Here is an 18,434-nt window from a genome sequence, read left to right as displayed (position 1 = left end):
TGGGCAGGAGAAGGTAATTCTGTTAAGGATTTTATTTGAATTATGGCCCTTTTTGACTTAGAAACTCAGTTAAGATTTTCATTCTTGTCCACTTGTTGACTTAACCATTTGAGATATTACTTTGGAAGTTGGAGTTCTTATGTGCCATCATGAGACCTATCTGTAAGCAAGAGAAGATAACTCTGTGAAAATGTTTCTTGATTTGTACTTAGAAATTCCTAGTTAAAGTCTTGTGTGCCCTTAACTGTCAAGGTTTTGTTTTATAGGCAAGCACTAAAAAAGTCGAGCGCGCTGTCCTTCTGACAGCTCTTGTTAAAATATTGACTTATAAGCCCCAAAAACGAGTGTCACTTTTGTTAAACAAGATTTGACATTTTCTCTTTAGATTCCTTATTTTCTCTCCCAATTATCGATGTCGTGTTAAACATGTTTGTTACTTCTATGAGAAGTGCATTTTACTTCACAGTCATGAAATCATCATTCATCATATCAGTTTAGTTCGTGTTGCCCTTGAAATCATAATGTTATTACATAAGTGTGTTTACGGCAGAACAATATTAAGCTGTATGATTTTAATATACTCAACACAAAAAGTTTAGCCAGTACACAAAGATGATAGGACTGATGTATCGAAGCTGTAAAGAAATAAACAAGAAAACATTTTTTGAAATCAGTAAAGTATCTTCTTTAATTTCATCCACATCAAAACAAAATTCAATCAATTGCAAGAAGTTAATCGTCATTCGCGTCATCTAGGGGTCGAAGGCGAAATTCTTGAGTATCAGTAACGGATGTGTCCTCCGTCTTTTTGGATGACTGCCACAAGCGCCTCCTCATGCTATTGATCAACCGCCTGATGACGTGGAGTGGGATGTTCAACCATTCCTCGTTTAACACTTGTTTCAGATCCCTCAGGTTGTTGACGTCATTACGTTGACGTACCTTGAGGCCGAAATGGTCCTAGAGGTTTTTCTTTTGAAGATAAATCCGGGGAAACTGGCCGGCCAGTCGAGCACCCGGACGTTGTTTTGCCTCAAGAAGTCCCGTGTTACCCGAGCGGTGTGTGGCCTGGCGTTATCATGCTGCAGGACGTCAGCTTTGCCCTGACGTAGATATGGCAAAACCACTGGCCCAATGATATTGTCACGGTATCCAATAGCATTAAGGTTACCGTTGACTGTTACCAGCTGTGTAGTCCCCGAGCATGATATACCACCCCATACCATCACGCTACCGCCTCCATACCGATCTCGCTGTACAATGTTTGAGACGTCAAAACGTTCGCCTTTTCGCCTCCATATCCGAAGTCTTCCGTCAGCTGTCTGCAGATTGAATCTCGATTCATCGGTGAACACCACCCTTGCCCATTGCTGTCTTGTCCAAGCGAGGTATTGTCGGGCCCAGTTTAAACGCGCGCGGCGATGACGTTGCGTTAATGGTACTCCAACCAACGGACGTCTGGACCGTAATCCTGCAGCTCTGAGACGGTTACGAACGGTACCCAACGAAATTCTAGTTCCTGTTGCAGTATGTAAGCGGTTAAACAGTTCAGTGCTAGTCAAAAAACGATTACGTCGCGACGACGTCACCAGGTACCTGTCTTCACGTTGCGTTGTTTTCTTTGGTCTTCCAGAACGCGGTCTATCTTTAACATTGTTTGTTTGTCTGTACCTGGACTGGAGACGGTAAATTGTCCGCTCATGCACATGAAAATGGAGTGCGACGTGGTTAACGGTTGATCCACCGTTGAGCATACCGATAGCTATAAGCCTATTGTTTAAGCCTATTGTTTAACGTCATGCCAGGGCGACGTCCCATGACAACGTTTTAATTTTTTTCTTTAAGAATTCAGGTTTGTATACGATAACACGTGTTGTACCACTAGTAAAATTAAACTTAGTGACACTGGACTGTGCAAACATGTGGTGCACGTGCATTTTAACGTCTTCGTGAAAAGCGTGCACATTTCAAGAGTACACAATAAAATCAACAAATATTGAATAGCTTAGGCGTTCAGCATGATTACACATGCTAGTATAAATTGCTACTTAATAGCATGTAGTACATATCACATTATCAAAATACTGACTAAACTTTTTGTTTTGAGTGTATAAGGAATACAAAGAAAATGGGAACATCGCAATGCTGGCATTAAAAATTATTACTGATATTTTTGTTGTGAATAAAACAACAAAACAATCTTAAATCTTGACAGAAAGATGAATTGTTTAGACAACATGATGGAAATTGATCGCCTTTGGGGAACGAAAGAGAAAGTATCTGATTACAGGTGATGGCGTAGTTTCCTGTTAGAAGATTTGTTGAATGCCCAGAGAAAATTTTTGCACGTAGGATGACTCCCATTCTCGTGATAAAATAATTTGCTCATCTGACACAAACATATTAACATCCAATGTATTCCGTTTGCATTATTTGTACTTTTAACTTTAAATTTAAATATTTGTTTTTATTTTGTAATGGAAATCGTCATTGCATCATTATACATTCATTGTATGCTTAAAATATACTTTGCTAAAACAAAACACAAATGGCGCGTTGTCGCACTGTCGTCCGGTCGCATATGATGCACGCCAAACGGCGCGTTCTCCTGCGGCGTGTTGTCGCGATGTCACATTGTCGCTCGGCTTAAATCGAAGTATTTGGCTATTTGTGCATATAAAAGCCAAGAGACAAGGTGACATCGTGACAACGATCCGCACGAAAACGCACCGTTTGGCGTGTTTCCGCAGGAAACAGGACGACAAGACTTTTGGGGCGCAAAAAAAAGGGGCCCGTTTGTCGCGTTTGCTACCCGGAAAAGACTTAAAGGGGTTGATAACGATAGGGGGTTGTTTTGTCGCTACGCAACGAAAACCGAAACCCAAAAGCCCCAAAACCTCAGCCCAAAATTTAAAAAAACAGATCATTTATGATATAAAATATTTAAGGGTTTTATTTAAAAAATAAAACGGGTCATTAATTTTTTGCTTTTTTTTTGCAAGATTTAATATTGTTAGTATTATAATTTTATTTGTATATTTTTTAGTTTTTTTCCCTTGTTTTAAAAGCTTTTCGTTGACATACGTTATTAGCATGATTTGATGTAGAAAATCACCTAATCATTCATATCTAATTCAAAACAGCAAACGCACATTACAAAGTTTTCTTACCTGATGTACAGAAGACGTTGCTACATGAATTGTCGTTTCTCTTACCAACATATTCGCAAGTTTGTCACTGTTGATACAATAACGTTACTAAGATATTATTGTAAATACTTCAAAATTCTCTTGATTATGAAAAGATTTACATCAATATATGTATTCTGATAATGATATTTATGTTAAAATTGTTGTTTTGTTTATTCTTGTTGCTGCTGATGTTGTTGTTGTTTGTTTTTGTTTTTGTTACTGCGCATTGTGCCAAATATTATTTTTATTTTATCAATTATGATCAATTAATCTAGTTTCAACATATCAAAATGGCTATTATTTAGTCTGTAAGAAAACATATGCGAACAAGGACATTGAACGGTCATTCAAATATGATGAGTTAAACAAACTTACAATACATACTTCAATTCGATTAATTGGGACTTTTTTACTACAGAAGAAATGTCCAGAGCAAGAATCTCTCATTTCTGATTTGTTTCCTTTAACCTATTTCCTTTACTTTTAATATTTCCTAGCTTTTCTAGCCAGACCATAACTCAAGGACTCTTTGTGCATTGATTACAATACTTTCGTTTTTGACCAATATAATAATAATCTAACGTCCAAGTAAGTTTTGCCTAAAATATAACTCCAAAACTTCTTAAAAGATGGACATTGAAGTTCAAAAATGAAAATTGTAACAACTGTAAGATGTGTAGTGACCAATAGTCGTAGCTTGAGTACATTCAGAACAACTTCAATCATCAAGTTTTGTTTATTACTTTTACAATAAAGTTTACTTCCCTACATAGTATGAAAAGTACAGAGTATTATGCAAGTAACCTGAGTGAAAGTTTCTAACTGTTTAACTACTATATTAAACAACAGTACTATTTAAAGAAAGAATTATACAAAGGCATGATATCATCAAAAGAATGTAGAGTTATCAAATTGTTCTTTGAGATAAAACCGCATGTCAATAAGCCATAAATAATGGGAACACCCTCAGCACTTTTAATGCATAACGGGCATAATACTGTAGTTTCTTTTATAAAATAATTCCTTGTTAAGAAATATTCAAAGCATTGCTAATTGGATAAATACACTTGGGAGCTTATCAATAGAATTTTGCTCATTTTCACAGAGGTGCGTGCCTTGTGTTATTTCTGGTCTTGTGCAACATCAATCGTTTTTACAATTTCCATTAGTTAAAGTTACAATAGCCTCACTGAAAATTTTTCTTTAGAACTTAATTGACAATGTAAATAATAATGTTCTATTGAGATTTTTACCATGACGGAACTGAAAATAATGTTTCGATAATAATGTTCCATTTGATGAAAGTCTAGACCAATATCTTGTCTAAGAAAAAATCAGTTCACACAAGGTTTTTGTAGACTAATTCTTCTTATTATGAAAAAGTATCAACAATTTAAAAGCGTTGCAACGTTTTTTACTAATATAGGCAAAATATTATATATGTTTGTCTTTTTCCGATTATATTTCTGAAATATTTTTTTGCATATCCCAAACATTTTTAGTTTGGACATTTTTGAAATAAAATGTCATCGAAAGATATAATTCGACCACAGGATCGGGCACTTATATGGAACTTGATGATTAATTCATGTCTTGTCCGGCTTAAAACGTGAAAGAACATGTGCAATGCAAATATAGCATATACGGTGCTGTGACCCTTTCTGAAACCGAACTGGGCGTCAGATAGAATGTTATTACTTTCGAACCATTTCTCAACACACCGGTGAAAAATTTTCCAAGGTTACTCAAAAATGATATCAATTAATTCAAGTATTCATTTAAAATATTAGCACTGGGACATGGCGATTTATTTCGGCCGATTCGCTTGACTGCAGCGGTTACCTCCCCTAGTGCGATAGGTATGTTAAGATCACCGTATGTAGGATCATGTACATTTAAATCATTATTATCGTTAAAATTTTCAACCTCATTTATATCAGTTGTCGGAAAATTATTAAACAAATCTGAGAAATAATTTTTAAAATGTTCGACTTATATATTATTGTGACATGACTGATTATTAGGTTAAGAATGTTTCAAAAACTCACACGGTTTACTTTTTCTTAACTCCGAAAGCTTCCTACCTTCTTTTAATTTGAAAGCGCGTTTTTCTTGCGCACTATATATTTATACGTTTTACGCTGCTTGCAAAGTTCAATTCTATTTATTCCGGACTGGTTACTGTTATAATTGTGCAACGCGCATTTATAAAATATCTTATGGTCGACACATTCCTTATAATACCATATATTTAGATTTGCTGGGGAGGGTACATTATTTTTATATTCCCGTTTGAACAGAGGCGACGCAATCCACTGTGTAATCTATTCTATTTAAATCACTTCAGTCCGCACTAACCATAAGATTATTGAAATCGGGTAATTTGGCTATAAGGCCGCGCCGAAAAATTTCTTTGCGTTCTGTGTTCCATGTGTACGCGAGATTCATTGTGATTAAAAGTATCCTCCGTTAATGATTTAATCGCTCGCATACCTAATCCTCAAGCAGCATGATCACTTAATATATTGAAGGGGCAAATTTCGAACATACTAAGCGTATCAAAATCGTGCTCTTTTAGAAATATGGGGCCGCGGCTATAATAGGTAAAACCCACATGATTTATCTAACTGGCCTAATCTCCAGTTGGCTATGATACACATTTGATTAAGACATTCACGTACTTAAATTGACATTCCACCACTATTACGTCTTGCCCTTTTATGTTTGAACTTTCGATATAAATTATAGCAATGATAGCCTTCTACAGACAAATTTGAATTGTCATCGGTCCATGTTTCACTTAAAACAATAATATCATTATCAGTTAAAATGGAAAGAAATTCATTATCAGAACGTTTTGTGTCAGTTAAACCATTTAAATTCCGTAATAGAATACTAAGTTCATGCTCCAATAAATCCTATCCGTGCTTCACTGGTACTCCGTCTATGTAAAGAGTGTCGTAAACACACCAGGCTTTCTTCTAATCCTTTATAGCAGCTTTCAGCTTCGGTAACAGTTTACGGCGTATAGCAATTGGAGCATGAACTTAGTATTCTATTATGGAATTTAAATGGTTTAACTGACACAAAACGTAGGAGGGAATTGCAAAAAATAATCCCTGTGATCTAAAATCTTGTATTGTCGTCTAACTAACTCACGGTCTGAGAAATAAGCGAATCTGCAGACAACTTTGCGGGGCTCCGTTGTATTACCTTTGACTAGGTCTAATCTGTGTAGTCGCTCTATTTTCATAGAATTAACAATGCTCTGTGCCACTTTATCATGCTGGCATTTAACCGTTGCATCGTTTTATTGTGTAAATATTGACTTAAATTATAAATGTTGCAAGTTAATCCGTTAGTTGCGCAGAACAGGTGTGCGCTTGGTTACGTTTTTATCCTGCAATCGATTGCTGCATAATATATCATTGAAATTTATGTCTAGACAAAAAAGAGACAAAAAAGAAGAACATATCTCGGTTATCCGGTTTAAAACTGACTTTTATATTATAAGTTCTACCCGTTTCAAGGTGTCGTACTGTTTTAAGGCGTGATAATAGGGGTGTTTATATCTGTGTCAAGTGAAACGTAAAAACCGTTAGGTCACAGTTACCTTGTAGAAATTGCAAATTTTACTTTATTTTAATTTATCATCCAATTGTTTTCCTTTTTATGAAACAGCAAATGTCAGACACGATTATATTTACACAATGCCTTATTAGGTCTATTAAATGAAAACAGAAAAGAAAAAGAAAACTTAAATGTTTTAAACATAAACTTCTTGAAAAACAGTTCGATTGACCTCACTTATTTGTGTTGATGACAGATACACTACTCAGGATTGCTAAGATCGGCTATAAAAAGTATTTGATTCCCAGTGTAACAGTTATCTTATTAAATTGGCATGATAGTTTTAATTTCTTCTTAACTCAAAACACTTGCTGGAAAAACGTTTCGAAGTTAGCGAAATTCAACTTGTTATCACCGACGAAAGCAATAATAGTATACTCGTACGTTCTTTACGTTCTTTATTGATAGCTGTCGCTAAGCAAGTGTTAAATTAATGCAAGCAGAATGACCATTTATTGGATCAAAACTGTATCACCATTTTTATCGAGAAATATTGGAATGTGAAATTGTTTACACAGGAAAAACATTTCTTTCACGTATTAATTAGCTTCGATAAAATTAAAGTGCACGTTGAATATAAAATGTTTTTATCGTGAATATTGCATTATTTATCTTCATGAATTAGAATAATCATATTTAAATCAATAGCAGTAATGGCAAACTAAATTAGTATATATTTTTATCGTCAACGTTCATCTAATAAACCGAATAGGACATTTCTTCTTTATCACGATGATATCCGATATAACGAGTCGACTCAAGCCCTCGGGTCCATTATTGATTTTGATCCGTTTATTTACTTGTTGTACGTTTTGATTCGATTCAGCAATAGACGGCTATAACTTAAGCCAAGTCAGTATACGATGATCTGTCAGAATTCATTTATTTGTTCATATACATGTAATTATACTGACTTTAAATAGATTAATTCATATGCCAGCAAACGAATCCCAAATTATTTAGCTGTAATTCGCCTTATCACTCTATTCATGACTTTCCTAAGATATCAATTAAATACTATCAATCTGCATATAATACATTTAACACCAGCTTCGTGATATATTCTACTGTGTGACGCAATGGAAGTATTTGCTGTCAGGTATGATAATAGTACTAAACTTCAAAGTCATCCAGTACTGGAATGCTCAAGCTACCGACCATGCCCCAGCCCCTAGCACTGACTTAAGCAGTATTCAAAATTTAAATATGAAGAATGTGTCAATTTGAATTTAGAAACATCAGCTTTGTATTCATACTGCGGTCTTCGTAGAACTTTCAATGAGGCACGTTTATGCCATTTCATGTATGGTCCCCAAATAATAGTGCCTGTGCCATAAATGCGAAAACAATGGGCAGAACAAAATAAATAAAATTTTGAAAGGGGAACAGGGGTTATGAAGTCTGCATATTACAGACAAAACAAGAAAGATATCCTAAGGATTATCATCAGAACAGTACAAGAACAGAACAAACATTTTATTTGGCACAAACATATATAACAAGGCAGGCTGTTGACAAATTAATATATATATACAAACTTTATTACAGGACATACATTACATATGTAAATTATTATTACATACATGTTTCATAAACAGGATGATTGGCATGTTTAATTGTACTTTAAGCTCATGAGTTTAAGAATTAAGTACATGTAGACAATTTTGAGAAGAAGAAAAAATAATAAAAAAAATGTTTATACGACAATTATTCAGTTAAGACAGTACATAGTGTAGCGACTTGACGAATACATATTTACAAGTGTGTACTTTGTATAATTTGTATAAGAGCATATTATATCGTTAACGTTACTAAAATACACCGTTTAATTGTACATTTCCACCTTTGCAATTAGCCAGATAGATATATCTTGCAAGTTTGTTAAGAATACATTTATTTTCACATTTCATCAAAATTTATCATACAATATTCAAATAGGAAGACTGTAAACTACCAACAGTGAAAAGGGTCGAATAGAAAGAACTAAAATACCATAAATATGCAAACACAGCAATATTGTCGCGCCAGACGGACTTCAAGTATTACAAATATGTCATCTTTGATTATATGTACAGGCCTCCACACAACACATGTAACACTGATAGATAAAATAGAGACAAAAGGACAGTTAAAGAATACCCAAGTCAGCAAAGACAACATTAATAAATAATCCGAACGGGCACTGTACTTTATTATCTTCTTTGTATAATCATAATAATTGTTTAAACTTTGCAGCTTCATACTTTACTCTAGAGACCTCGATAAAATGTGAAAGGGTTTCTGCATATGTCTATAATTCATACATAAATCACTTGCTTCACGTGCAGTTTTAAAAAGATTAAAAGGTTAAAAATGAGAAAATGGCAAAAGTTAATTTTTGATCATGAGAATGTGTAACAAAAATGGAAGCTCGTTGCTACAAGATAATAGGTGTTTAAGTGCTAACCCATTAACTGTAAAATGTGCATTATTATTTGACGCTAATATTTTTCAAAAGTTAGTGTATTTAGGAATATACGAGTTTCCGTTTTATGACTATAGATACAACTAAGCTGAACCGACTAGTACTTGTTACTTTTATTTGTTAAGATTTTCAGACCATCACATGTAAGGTTCAAAACTGAGTTAGATTCAAGTGTTTAAAAGTAAAATATTGTCAATTAATACTTTGTCACTTTATTGTCTGTGTATATAATGCATATCTGATATATTTACAATTGTATTAATGCCAGAAAACGTGGTTGCTATTGACAATTTTTATGGTTACATTTTCCTCTCTTGCACCAAAACTGCTAGGTGAGCAGAAAATACAATTTTACTTTTTGATACAAGAAATATAAGATTTAAACTTGAGACAGAAATAATTGAAAATTTAAAGACTCCTATTTTACATTGTTTAAAAAAAACACGTGGTTACATGAAAAAATGTTTAGAAAAGCAAGAAACGATATTCTTAAAAGAAAGCGTACTTTATATATATAACTTAATGAAGAACTGCTTATTGCTTAAAGGCGTGAACATTATGCATTAACTTAGAATGACGCCAAATTCAATTAAAAATCAACTGTGCAGGAAAATTGCCTGTTTTGCAGAATTACCTCAATGCCGCTTAAAACATAAGTAATATATTGGTTGTTTTACTTCCCTCAAACACGGATTGACATTTAATTGTTTTCATAGTCGACAACCTTAATTACTTTGATTACACTTCAAATATTATGAAAACGCAAAGCAAATTGATATATTGAAAGTTTTAAATCCGGTCATATGTCGATATTATTTTTGCTAATTTAAATTCATGGAAAATGCACCTTAAAACGAGCAATGCAGATAAATGGCAATCATGTTCAAATAAGAAGGGAACTTTTTAGAAATTATATCATATTTGTTTAATAATATTAAATTATGATAAAGAAGATCAACACGGAAAAGCAGCGCCCACACGAACCAGCAACAAGAACCAGTGGCAAGGAGCCCAGGAGAACCCTTAACACCTTAAGTCACATATAGCCAAAATTTTGCTTATTTTGATTTGAGTTCTTCTCTTTCAGTTTCTGTAACAGAACGAGTATTCTTACCAATTATGTTCTTTTTAGATGGTAAAAAAGAGTTATTTTAGCCAATAATTCAGAATAATGATTGTAACAGATTCAATAAAAGTTTACATTGCGGACTTTTTAATTGAATGTCACCCTTTATAAAACAACCTTAAATACTTATTGACACTTATTTTTGTATAACCGATAAGATTGGTGTTGCATAATGCACTATAAATTAACTGATTTTCTTTCATTTAGAAAATCTGTGTTCCCTTATTCGCCCTTTAATGCTTTACAAAGAGAGAAAAAAATGTTCCCCATCGTGTCTTTTCTCCTCCTCTCCTGAAAAAAAAGATGAAATTTGTAAATCATTTTTCTGCAAGATAAATTTTACTACGTTCGAGGTCGCATTTTAATTCTTAACTAATGGGTAGCAATCTAACTCTCCGTAGAACATATATAAATGGGTGGTTTTTTTATATTAGTGATCTTTCTAAGAAAATTATTATGAATAGTTTCTAAGCCCCATGTTCAACAATTATACGTTATAATAGACAAAATGGTTTGATTAAAACGTTTTGTCTGTAGGTTGATTGGTAAATCAAGATTAGATATCCTCGAGTAAAAATATGCATGGCTTTATTCGCTTGGTTAAACAGGCGTTTTCTTGTACTAAGAAAACTGCCAGACGGGGTAAATAGAGTCCCGAGGAATTTGTATTCATTAACTATTTATATTGGTTCCTTGTTAATTAAAAATGATATTTGTTTGTTTTATTTGATCCGCAAATTACAATTTTAGTTTTTGTCATGTTTATTACAAGTTTTCTTTTTACACAATAATCATAAAAATCATCCAAAGGTTTTTGAAAAGCAGCAGGATCGTCACTAAACTATAAAAAGTATCATCGGTATAAAAAAAAAGTTTAAAGTAAAGGTCGGATCCCAATATCTGTCAGCTCTATTTTAATGGCTGTATTGTTTGATTCTAAATAGGTCTCGAGATCATTTAAGGTAGAGGAGACAAATTTCTCCTTGACGAACTACACAATTTCTTGTAAAAAAAAGGGGGACATTGTTCCATAAACAGAGACGCAGAATTTTATGTCGGCATACATATTGTAAATTATATTATAAAGTTTTCCCTGTATACCATTGTAAAAAGGTTTACTCCAAAGGCCCTCCCTCCATACTTTGTCAAACGCTTGAGAAAAATCAATGTAGGCACAGAATAATTTCTTTTTTTCTGAGAACGTAGCTTATCTATTAAAAACTTAAGAGTGAAAACATGGTCCGATGTACAATAATTTGCTCCAAATCCAGCTTGATTTTCTCTCAGTATATTATTTGTATTTAAGAATGCTGTCAATCGGTCATTAAGGATAGCAGTAAAAACATTACCTAGAAAGCTAAAGATAGTTAAAGGTCTAAACTTTTCAGGGTTAAGGGGTGATCCTTTCTTTTTATATATGGGTTTAATGGTTCCAAGTTACCATGAATCTGGCAAAATGTCACTGTCAAATTCTGTTAAAAATGCACAATAAATTGGTACCAATAGATACTTCGTGTTCTTGAGATAATCTTTTAAAATATTGTCTTGGGAAGAAGCAGCCTTTGAGTTATTACATTTACTTATAATTGTGTTAATTTATTGTGCTGTTATCGGACAATTTAGAGAGTCGGTATTATACACCGTTTCTGGATTCATAAACTGGGCGTCATTTTGAAATTTTGGGGCTTTCTTTTATAATTTCTGACTAAAATGTTCGTAAAATTTCTTTAATGTCCGGCTTTTTTATCAAAAAAGTTTTTAAATTTTTTGGGGCCAAAAAAAATTTTGGGATGCTTAGAATGTAAGTCCTTCAATTTATGCTCGTTTTTAGTTTTACGTTTACAGATAAAAGAGTTCATTATCTGCTTATAGTATTTACTTGCCCTACTTAATTTCTCTTTATTTAGGTCATGTTTTGCAGCTATTATAGTTTTTTCGTGCAAGGTTATATTTGCTTCTTGCTCTTTACACATTGACCCAAACCATGGTTTGTTAATTTTACTAAAAGAATATGAAGAATATGGCGATGAATGAATAATACTTTTCTTCGGAAATGTGTTACAGACAGATTCTTGAAAAAAATCGGCTATGGCCCGCGCTATATTATTAATTTCTTTTTTTTTTTTTTGATATTATCCGGTAAACAATTTAACGAATTCTCTATTTTGCGTATTTTTCTCTCGTTCAGATTTGTGACGAACTGACTATGTAGTGATTCCTGCTATTTACTTATTCTGATCGTTTCATTTTTTTCCGAGTAAAATTTGTCGGCTGCTTTAATCGTATTATCTGACATTTTGATAGTAAATAAAGTTATGAGTGTCCGTCCGAAAAAAGCGGATCGACCTCTTCTATTTTAAAATCTGGAATATACTCAAAAAATTTGCTGTCCTAATGTGTAGTCAATAACTGACGTGTTTCGAAATGTATAGTTGCGTACATTTGTGTAGTGACCGACTCTTCAATTCACAATGAACATATTATTACATTTACAAGTATCTAAAAAATTGGCACCCAAAGCATTTGTTTTTGCATCTTTCGACGCACGTGAAAGAGGGAAACCTTTTATAGTAGGTGAATTTGCTGAATTAAATGTATTTAAAAAATCTTTATCTAAGTCAAAATGTCTAGCTAGAAAATCATCCATTATAATATAATCAGATAAGACAGCTGTATGTGCATTTACATCACCAAATAACATACAATATTTTTATTCAATACATTTGGTTGATATTTTATTTTCGAAACAAAGGCACTCTTTTTCGTTAAAAAAATCGAGATAGCATAGGGGGCCCGTATAGAATATCACTATCAAAATTATACTGTTGTAAATTACTTAACTGTAACCAACATAGGTAGTCACAATCATTTTCAATGATTTTAATATTATCAACAAGAGTTTCCCATATAAATAATCCGATTCCGCCTGATTTCCTTAGGTACTTCTCAGATCTAGGTTTGGAAAAAAGGAAAGCCGGGATTATCTATTTTATCATACTCTAACTTGCACTCTTCGACATAAAATACATAATATTTATTTATCAAGTTAAAACAATTGTTAATCCGTATACATTTAGACTGTCAATTTTTAATGAATTAATTGGTTCGCTTGCACTTGAAAATAGGGTCTTGAATCACATTGTCTGTATGCGATCTTTTGGTACGAAATGTTTCATTACATTTATTTAATAATTATAATAACAACGGGGCGATTAGATGAGCATGATGATTTGTGATTACATTTTTTATGTTGACCTGGTAATTTCAAAGGCATATCATTGGTACTGATTGCATTTGTAAGATTTGAAAGTAACTGTTTCCTGAGGGATTTTCGTCAAAATATTCAAAATGGGAAAACTAAAAATTTTATGTGACGGGTCTGGTAGGTTAATACACTTGTTACAGAAATAAGTTTCTGCCACAATTACTTCAAAATCTGCATGTTTATAAGGACAGTTGATATTAATATCATTTGCTAATCTTTAAGGACTATCACAATTTGAACACTTTTAATTTACACCGTTTTCGTATGTCAGACACACTATCCCCATTTTCGTCCTATACATTTTTGGTTAATTTATGTCTAATTTCATCGTCGTCGTCAGAAACAGAATCATCAGCACTATTGGCGTGTAGGATAACACTGCAGACGACACTCGAATACGATTTATTTTGTCTTGGGTTCAAAGCTGCCGTAACTGATGTTTTGTTAGAATTCGAGGAATCCTTTTGCTTGGGACAACATTATAAGTAGCCTGCCTAGCTTGAGGCGCGGCGGAGCTGCTAGATTTACTGGGCAATTGACCATTCTCTCGTGCTGGTGGAGAATGATTCATGGATTGAACGGATTTGGGAGACGCAGAGCCTGAAGAGATATTTGAGTTGAGATTTGTATTTGACGGCTGCTCCTCAGATATACAGTTCATAGCTCGCGCTGTTGGCTTGTTGATTTGCATCTGAATGATTACCTTGGTTTATTTCTGCACTAAAGGCAGACTTGATACATTCTTTGTTTTTTCTTGATAGTAGAAATGCACGTATGTCTGGAACCTTGCAACACCTGAAACCAGTCAACATATTTTTAACAATTTTCCTGTTTAAAATTAGAGCTGCTAGATAAATTATTTGGACATTTTACCGCCATATTTCTCACGGGCATCTTTAAAGTCTTGCCAAATGGCCCTTCTAGCCTGAGTGATGTCTTTGAGTTAGTCCCTGGAGAAGCCCACACCCGTACCTCGGAGTTTATATGCATTGTTTATAACAATATCGACGTCTCTGCTTTAACGAAATAATACAAGGATATTACGGGCTGGAGGTTTTGTGTATTGCCTAGATAGGGTGCATGTGATCTCAATATACGCCCGAGTCTGATGGCACGTGGAAATACAAAAGTGGTTGAGTCTATGTTCAGTGTTTTCTTCATCAGGTCATTAGCAATTTCGATACAGCTTTCACCTGGGGATTCTTCAACTCCTGATATAACTACGTTGACCTGACGACTTCTGACCTCGATATCAATTTGTTTATATTCGATAAGCTTGAGTCTTACATCCGAAACCTCGTGTTTTTCACAGTTTAAATAAACGGTATACTCTAAATTGTCGACACGGCACTTGAGCAAGCCAAACATAGACATATTTTCAATAACAACATTTAGTTTTTCATCAACTGGTAATTGTTCAATAATTTCAAAGTCAATAGAAGGTTGAAATGGCTTGAATGAGGATGGTGGGGGATATCGCTCTACTGATACCCCACCCGTTGAATGTCGGGCCCGTTTCTTGCTTTGGGCGGGCACCCAGTCATCACTGAGGGGGTCAAACATGTTCTGTACCTGTTTCCTATAATTATCAGCACCAACGAGTCACCATTATGTTTACTTTCCACAATCTATATCCTATATTATGAACAGAAGACGTTGCTACTCGAATAGTTTCTCTTACCAACATACTTACAAGTTTGTCACTGTTGATACAATATAGTTACTTAGTCATGATATATTAAGTCAATTACACAAGAAATATGCTACACAAATGTGTTCATGTAAAAAAGGCTTTTGTAGTTGATGAGAAAAGTTTCATTGTTTTGATCCTGATAAGGCATGTACATTATTGTATATACTAAAACATTCTCTTGATTATGAAAAAGTTAACTTCAATATTATACAAATGTATATATTCTGATGAGTATATTGATGTTAAAATGTTTGTTGTTTACTGCACATTGTGCTAAATATTATTTTTATTTATTTTATGCTTTTCAATGGATAACTGATTTATCCGTGAAAATTATATTTGATAATCACAGTGAAAATTATCAAATTATAATTTCACACTTTTCAACAATGAGACGACTTTTTTAAGATTCTCCAAATGTGGTACCTCCATTTTATCATTGTTGACAATTCTGACATTGTCAGGGCTGTTAAGAGAAAAGCAAAGTTGAAATTGGTAAATAATTGAAAACTCAAAAGTAATATAAGAAGAAAACTTACTTCAATTTATTCAAATTACCAACCACCAAATATCGTCTCTATTTTTTTTTTCATTTTTACAGTCTTAAAAATATAACTCCTTCCACATGCAAAACTCGTTGTGATGACATTTGGGCATATTTAAGTATCCTACGGCCAATAACTGCCTAATAACTTGAAAAGCAATGACAGACATCAGCCCGAAGAATAAGTAAACAACCCAGCGTATAATAAGGGAGCCTTTAAAAATGTGCATGTTTCCCAATTTCCTAGCCGGTTTGTTAATGTCTACACATCTTTCAGCACTTATTTATTGTCTGTAACAATCCTTAAATAAGTTTTCATTCTTCTAAAAATATATATGACTAACAAATCCAAATGAAATCCCTCTCAATCAAACACAGTTATTTTCCTCCCGTGAAATACACAACTTTTAAAAATGGCTGCCGCTTACATTTTACAGAGCCAGGTCTAATATAAACTCGCCTCAAGTAACAGAAATAAGGATGGATGGTTTGACTTTTTCTCCTACTTGAACTGTTTGTTTTTATTATTAAAACAAGCCATCATTAATATTATTTGAATAAAATGAATAATATCATCGCGATGTATCGTTGATTGTCGAACTTATTGTCAAGCCCAATACTTCTTGTATTTTATAAGAAATTCAAATACCAGTGGAGAAAACAGATTTTAATATAAAAGTTATTATTAAGGACCTTTCATTTAAACTTGTTTTAAATGAAAATTTGTTTGTTTGTTGTGTAAGATGTAATTTTATTTCATCTCGTGAACGTTAAAAAAATGTTTTTCTTTCACTCGTGGCTACGCCACTCGTTAGAATACTGGTTTTAAAGCTCACTCGAAGGAATTTTATTTTATACACACACAAACAAATATCCTCTATTTACTCAATAATTATCATTTAATTTAGGTCCATGATATTTTACTGCAATTATGATTTTATTATTATATACATGTAAATATACACAGAAACAATGTTGTTTTTCATTAATACAATTAGCAAAATGGCAATTATTTAGTATGATAGAAAGGAAATTGAACGGTCATTTAAAATATGATGGGTAAAACTAACTTACTGTACATACTTTACTTTTATTAATTGGGATATATCTATTTTTTACTACAAAAGAAATTTCAAGAACAAATATCCTGTACCTTGAAACAATAGAGGAATAGATTTGGATTCGTTCTTACATTAACTATTTTCCTAAATAAGTATCCTTATACTCATTGTGTATTCCTATTATTTTCGTCGGCAATTCAAGTGTTGATGTGAATAATTAATTAATTAAAAGAAATACAGTGACTAATATAATGTGTTGTTTTTGCTTTCATTTTAGATATCCTATATTTCAATTTCTTGACTTTTTCATCCTGCATCTAAAATAATGGTGTAAAAAGGATGATAACTATAAACAAGAGGGCCATGATGGCCCTAGATCGCTCACCTGACTTATCAAACTCATCCAAACAATTACCTAGACAGGCATTCTGACCAAATCTCATGACAGGTGAGTCAAAAATGTGACCACTACAGTGTTAACAAGGATTATCTATATTTGAGCAGTGCGACCTAGTTTTTACCCAGGTGACACATATTAAAACTTGACCTAGAAATCATCAAAACAAACTTTCAGACCAATTTCCAGGATACTTGGATCAAAACAGTAGCAACTAGAGTGTTAACAAGATTTTTCTATTTTTAGCTCCGGTGACCTTGTTTCACATGTGATTTCGAACTCATCCAAGCAATTACCTAGACAAGCATCCTGACCAAGTTTGATGATAATTGAGTCGAAAATGTGACCACTAGAATGTTAACAAGGTTTTTTCCATATTTGGGCGATGTGACCTAGTTTTTCATCCAAGATGACCCATGTTCGATCTTGACTTAGAAATCATCAAAACAAACTTTCAGACCAATTAACAGAATATTTGGATCACAACAGTAGCCACTAGAGTGCTAACAAGATTTTTTCTATTTTTAGCTCCTGTGACCTAGTTTTTCATCCGAGATGACCCATGTTCGATTTATTCCCAGCAATGACCTAGACAGGTTTCCTGACCAAGTTTGATGACAATTGAGTCAAAATTGTGACCACTAGAGTGTTAACAAGGTTTTTCTATTTTTAGCTCCTGTGACCTAGTTTTTCATCCGAGATGACCCATGTTCGAACTCATCCGAGCTATTACCTAGACAAGCATCTTGATCAAGTTTGATGATGATTGATGCAAAAATGTGACCGCTAGAGTGTTAACAAGGTTTTTCTATTTTTAGCTCCGGTGACCTACTTTTTCATCCGAGATGACCCATGTTCAAACTCATCCGAGCTTTCACCTAGACAAACATCCTGACCAAGCTTGATGATGATTGAGGCAAAGTTGTGACCGCTAGAGTGTTAACAAGGTTTTTCTATTTTTAGCTCCGGTGACCTACTTTTTCATCCGAGATGACCCATGTTCAAGCTCATCCGAGCTTTCACCTAGACAAGCATCTTGACTAAGTTTGATGATGACTGTTGC

This window comes from Ruditapes philippinarum, unplaced genomic scaffold, assembly GCF_026571515.1.
Source record: "Ruditapes philippinarum isolate M1 unplaced genomic scaffold, ASM2657151v2 ctg89_1_1_1_1, whole genome shotgun sequence".
Taxonomy (NCBI): Eukaryota; Metazoa; Mollusca; class Bivalvia; order Venerida; family Veneridae; genus Ruditapes; species Ruditapes philippinarum.
Note: the sequence above shows the minus strand (reverse complement) of the source record.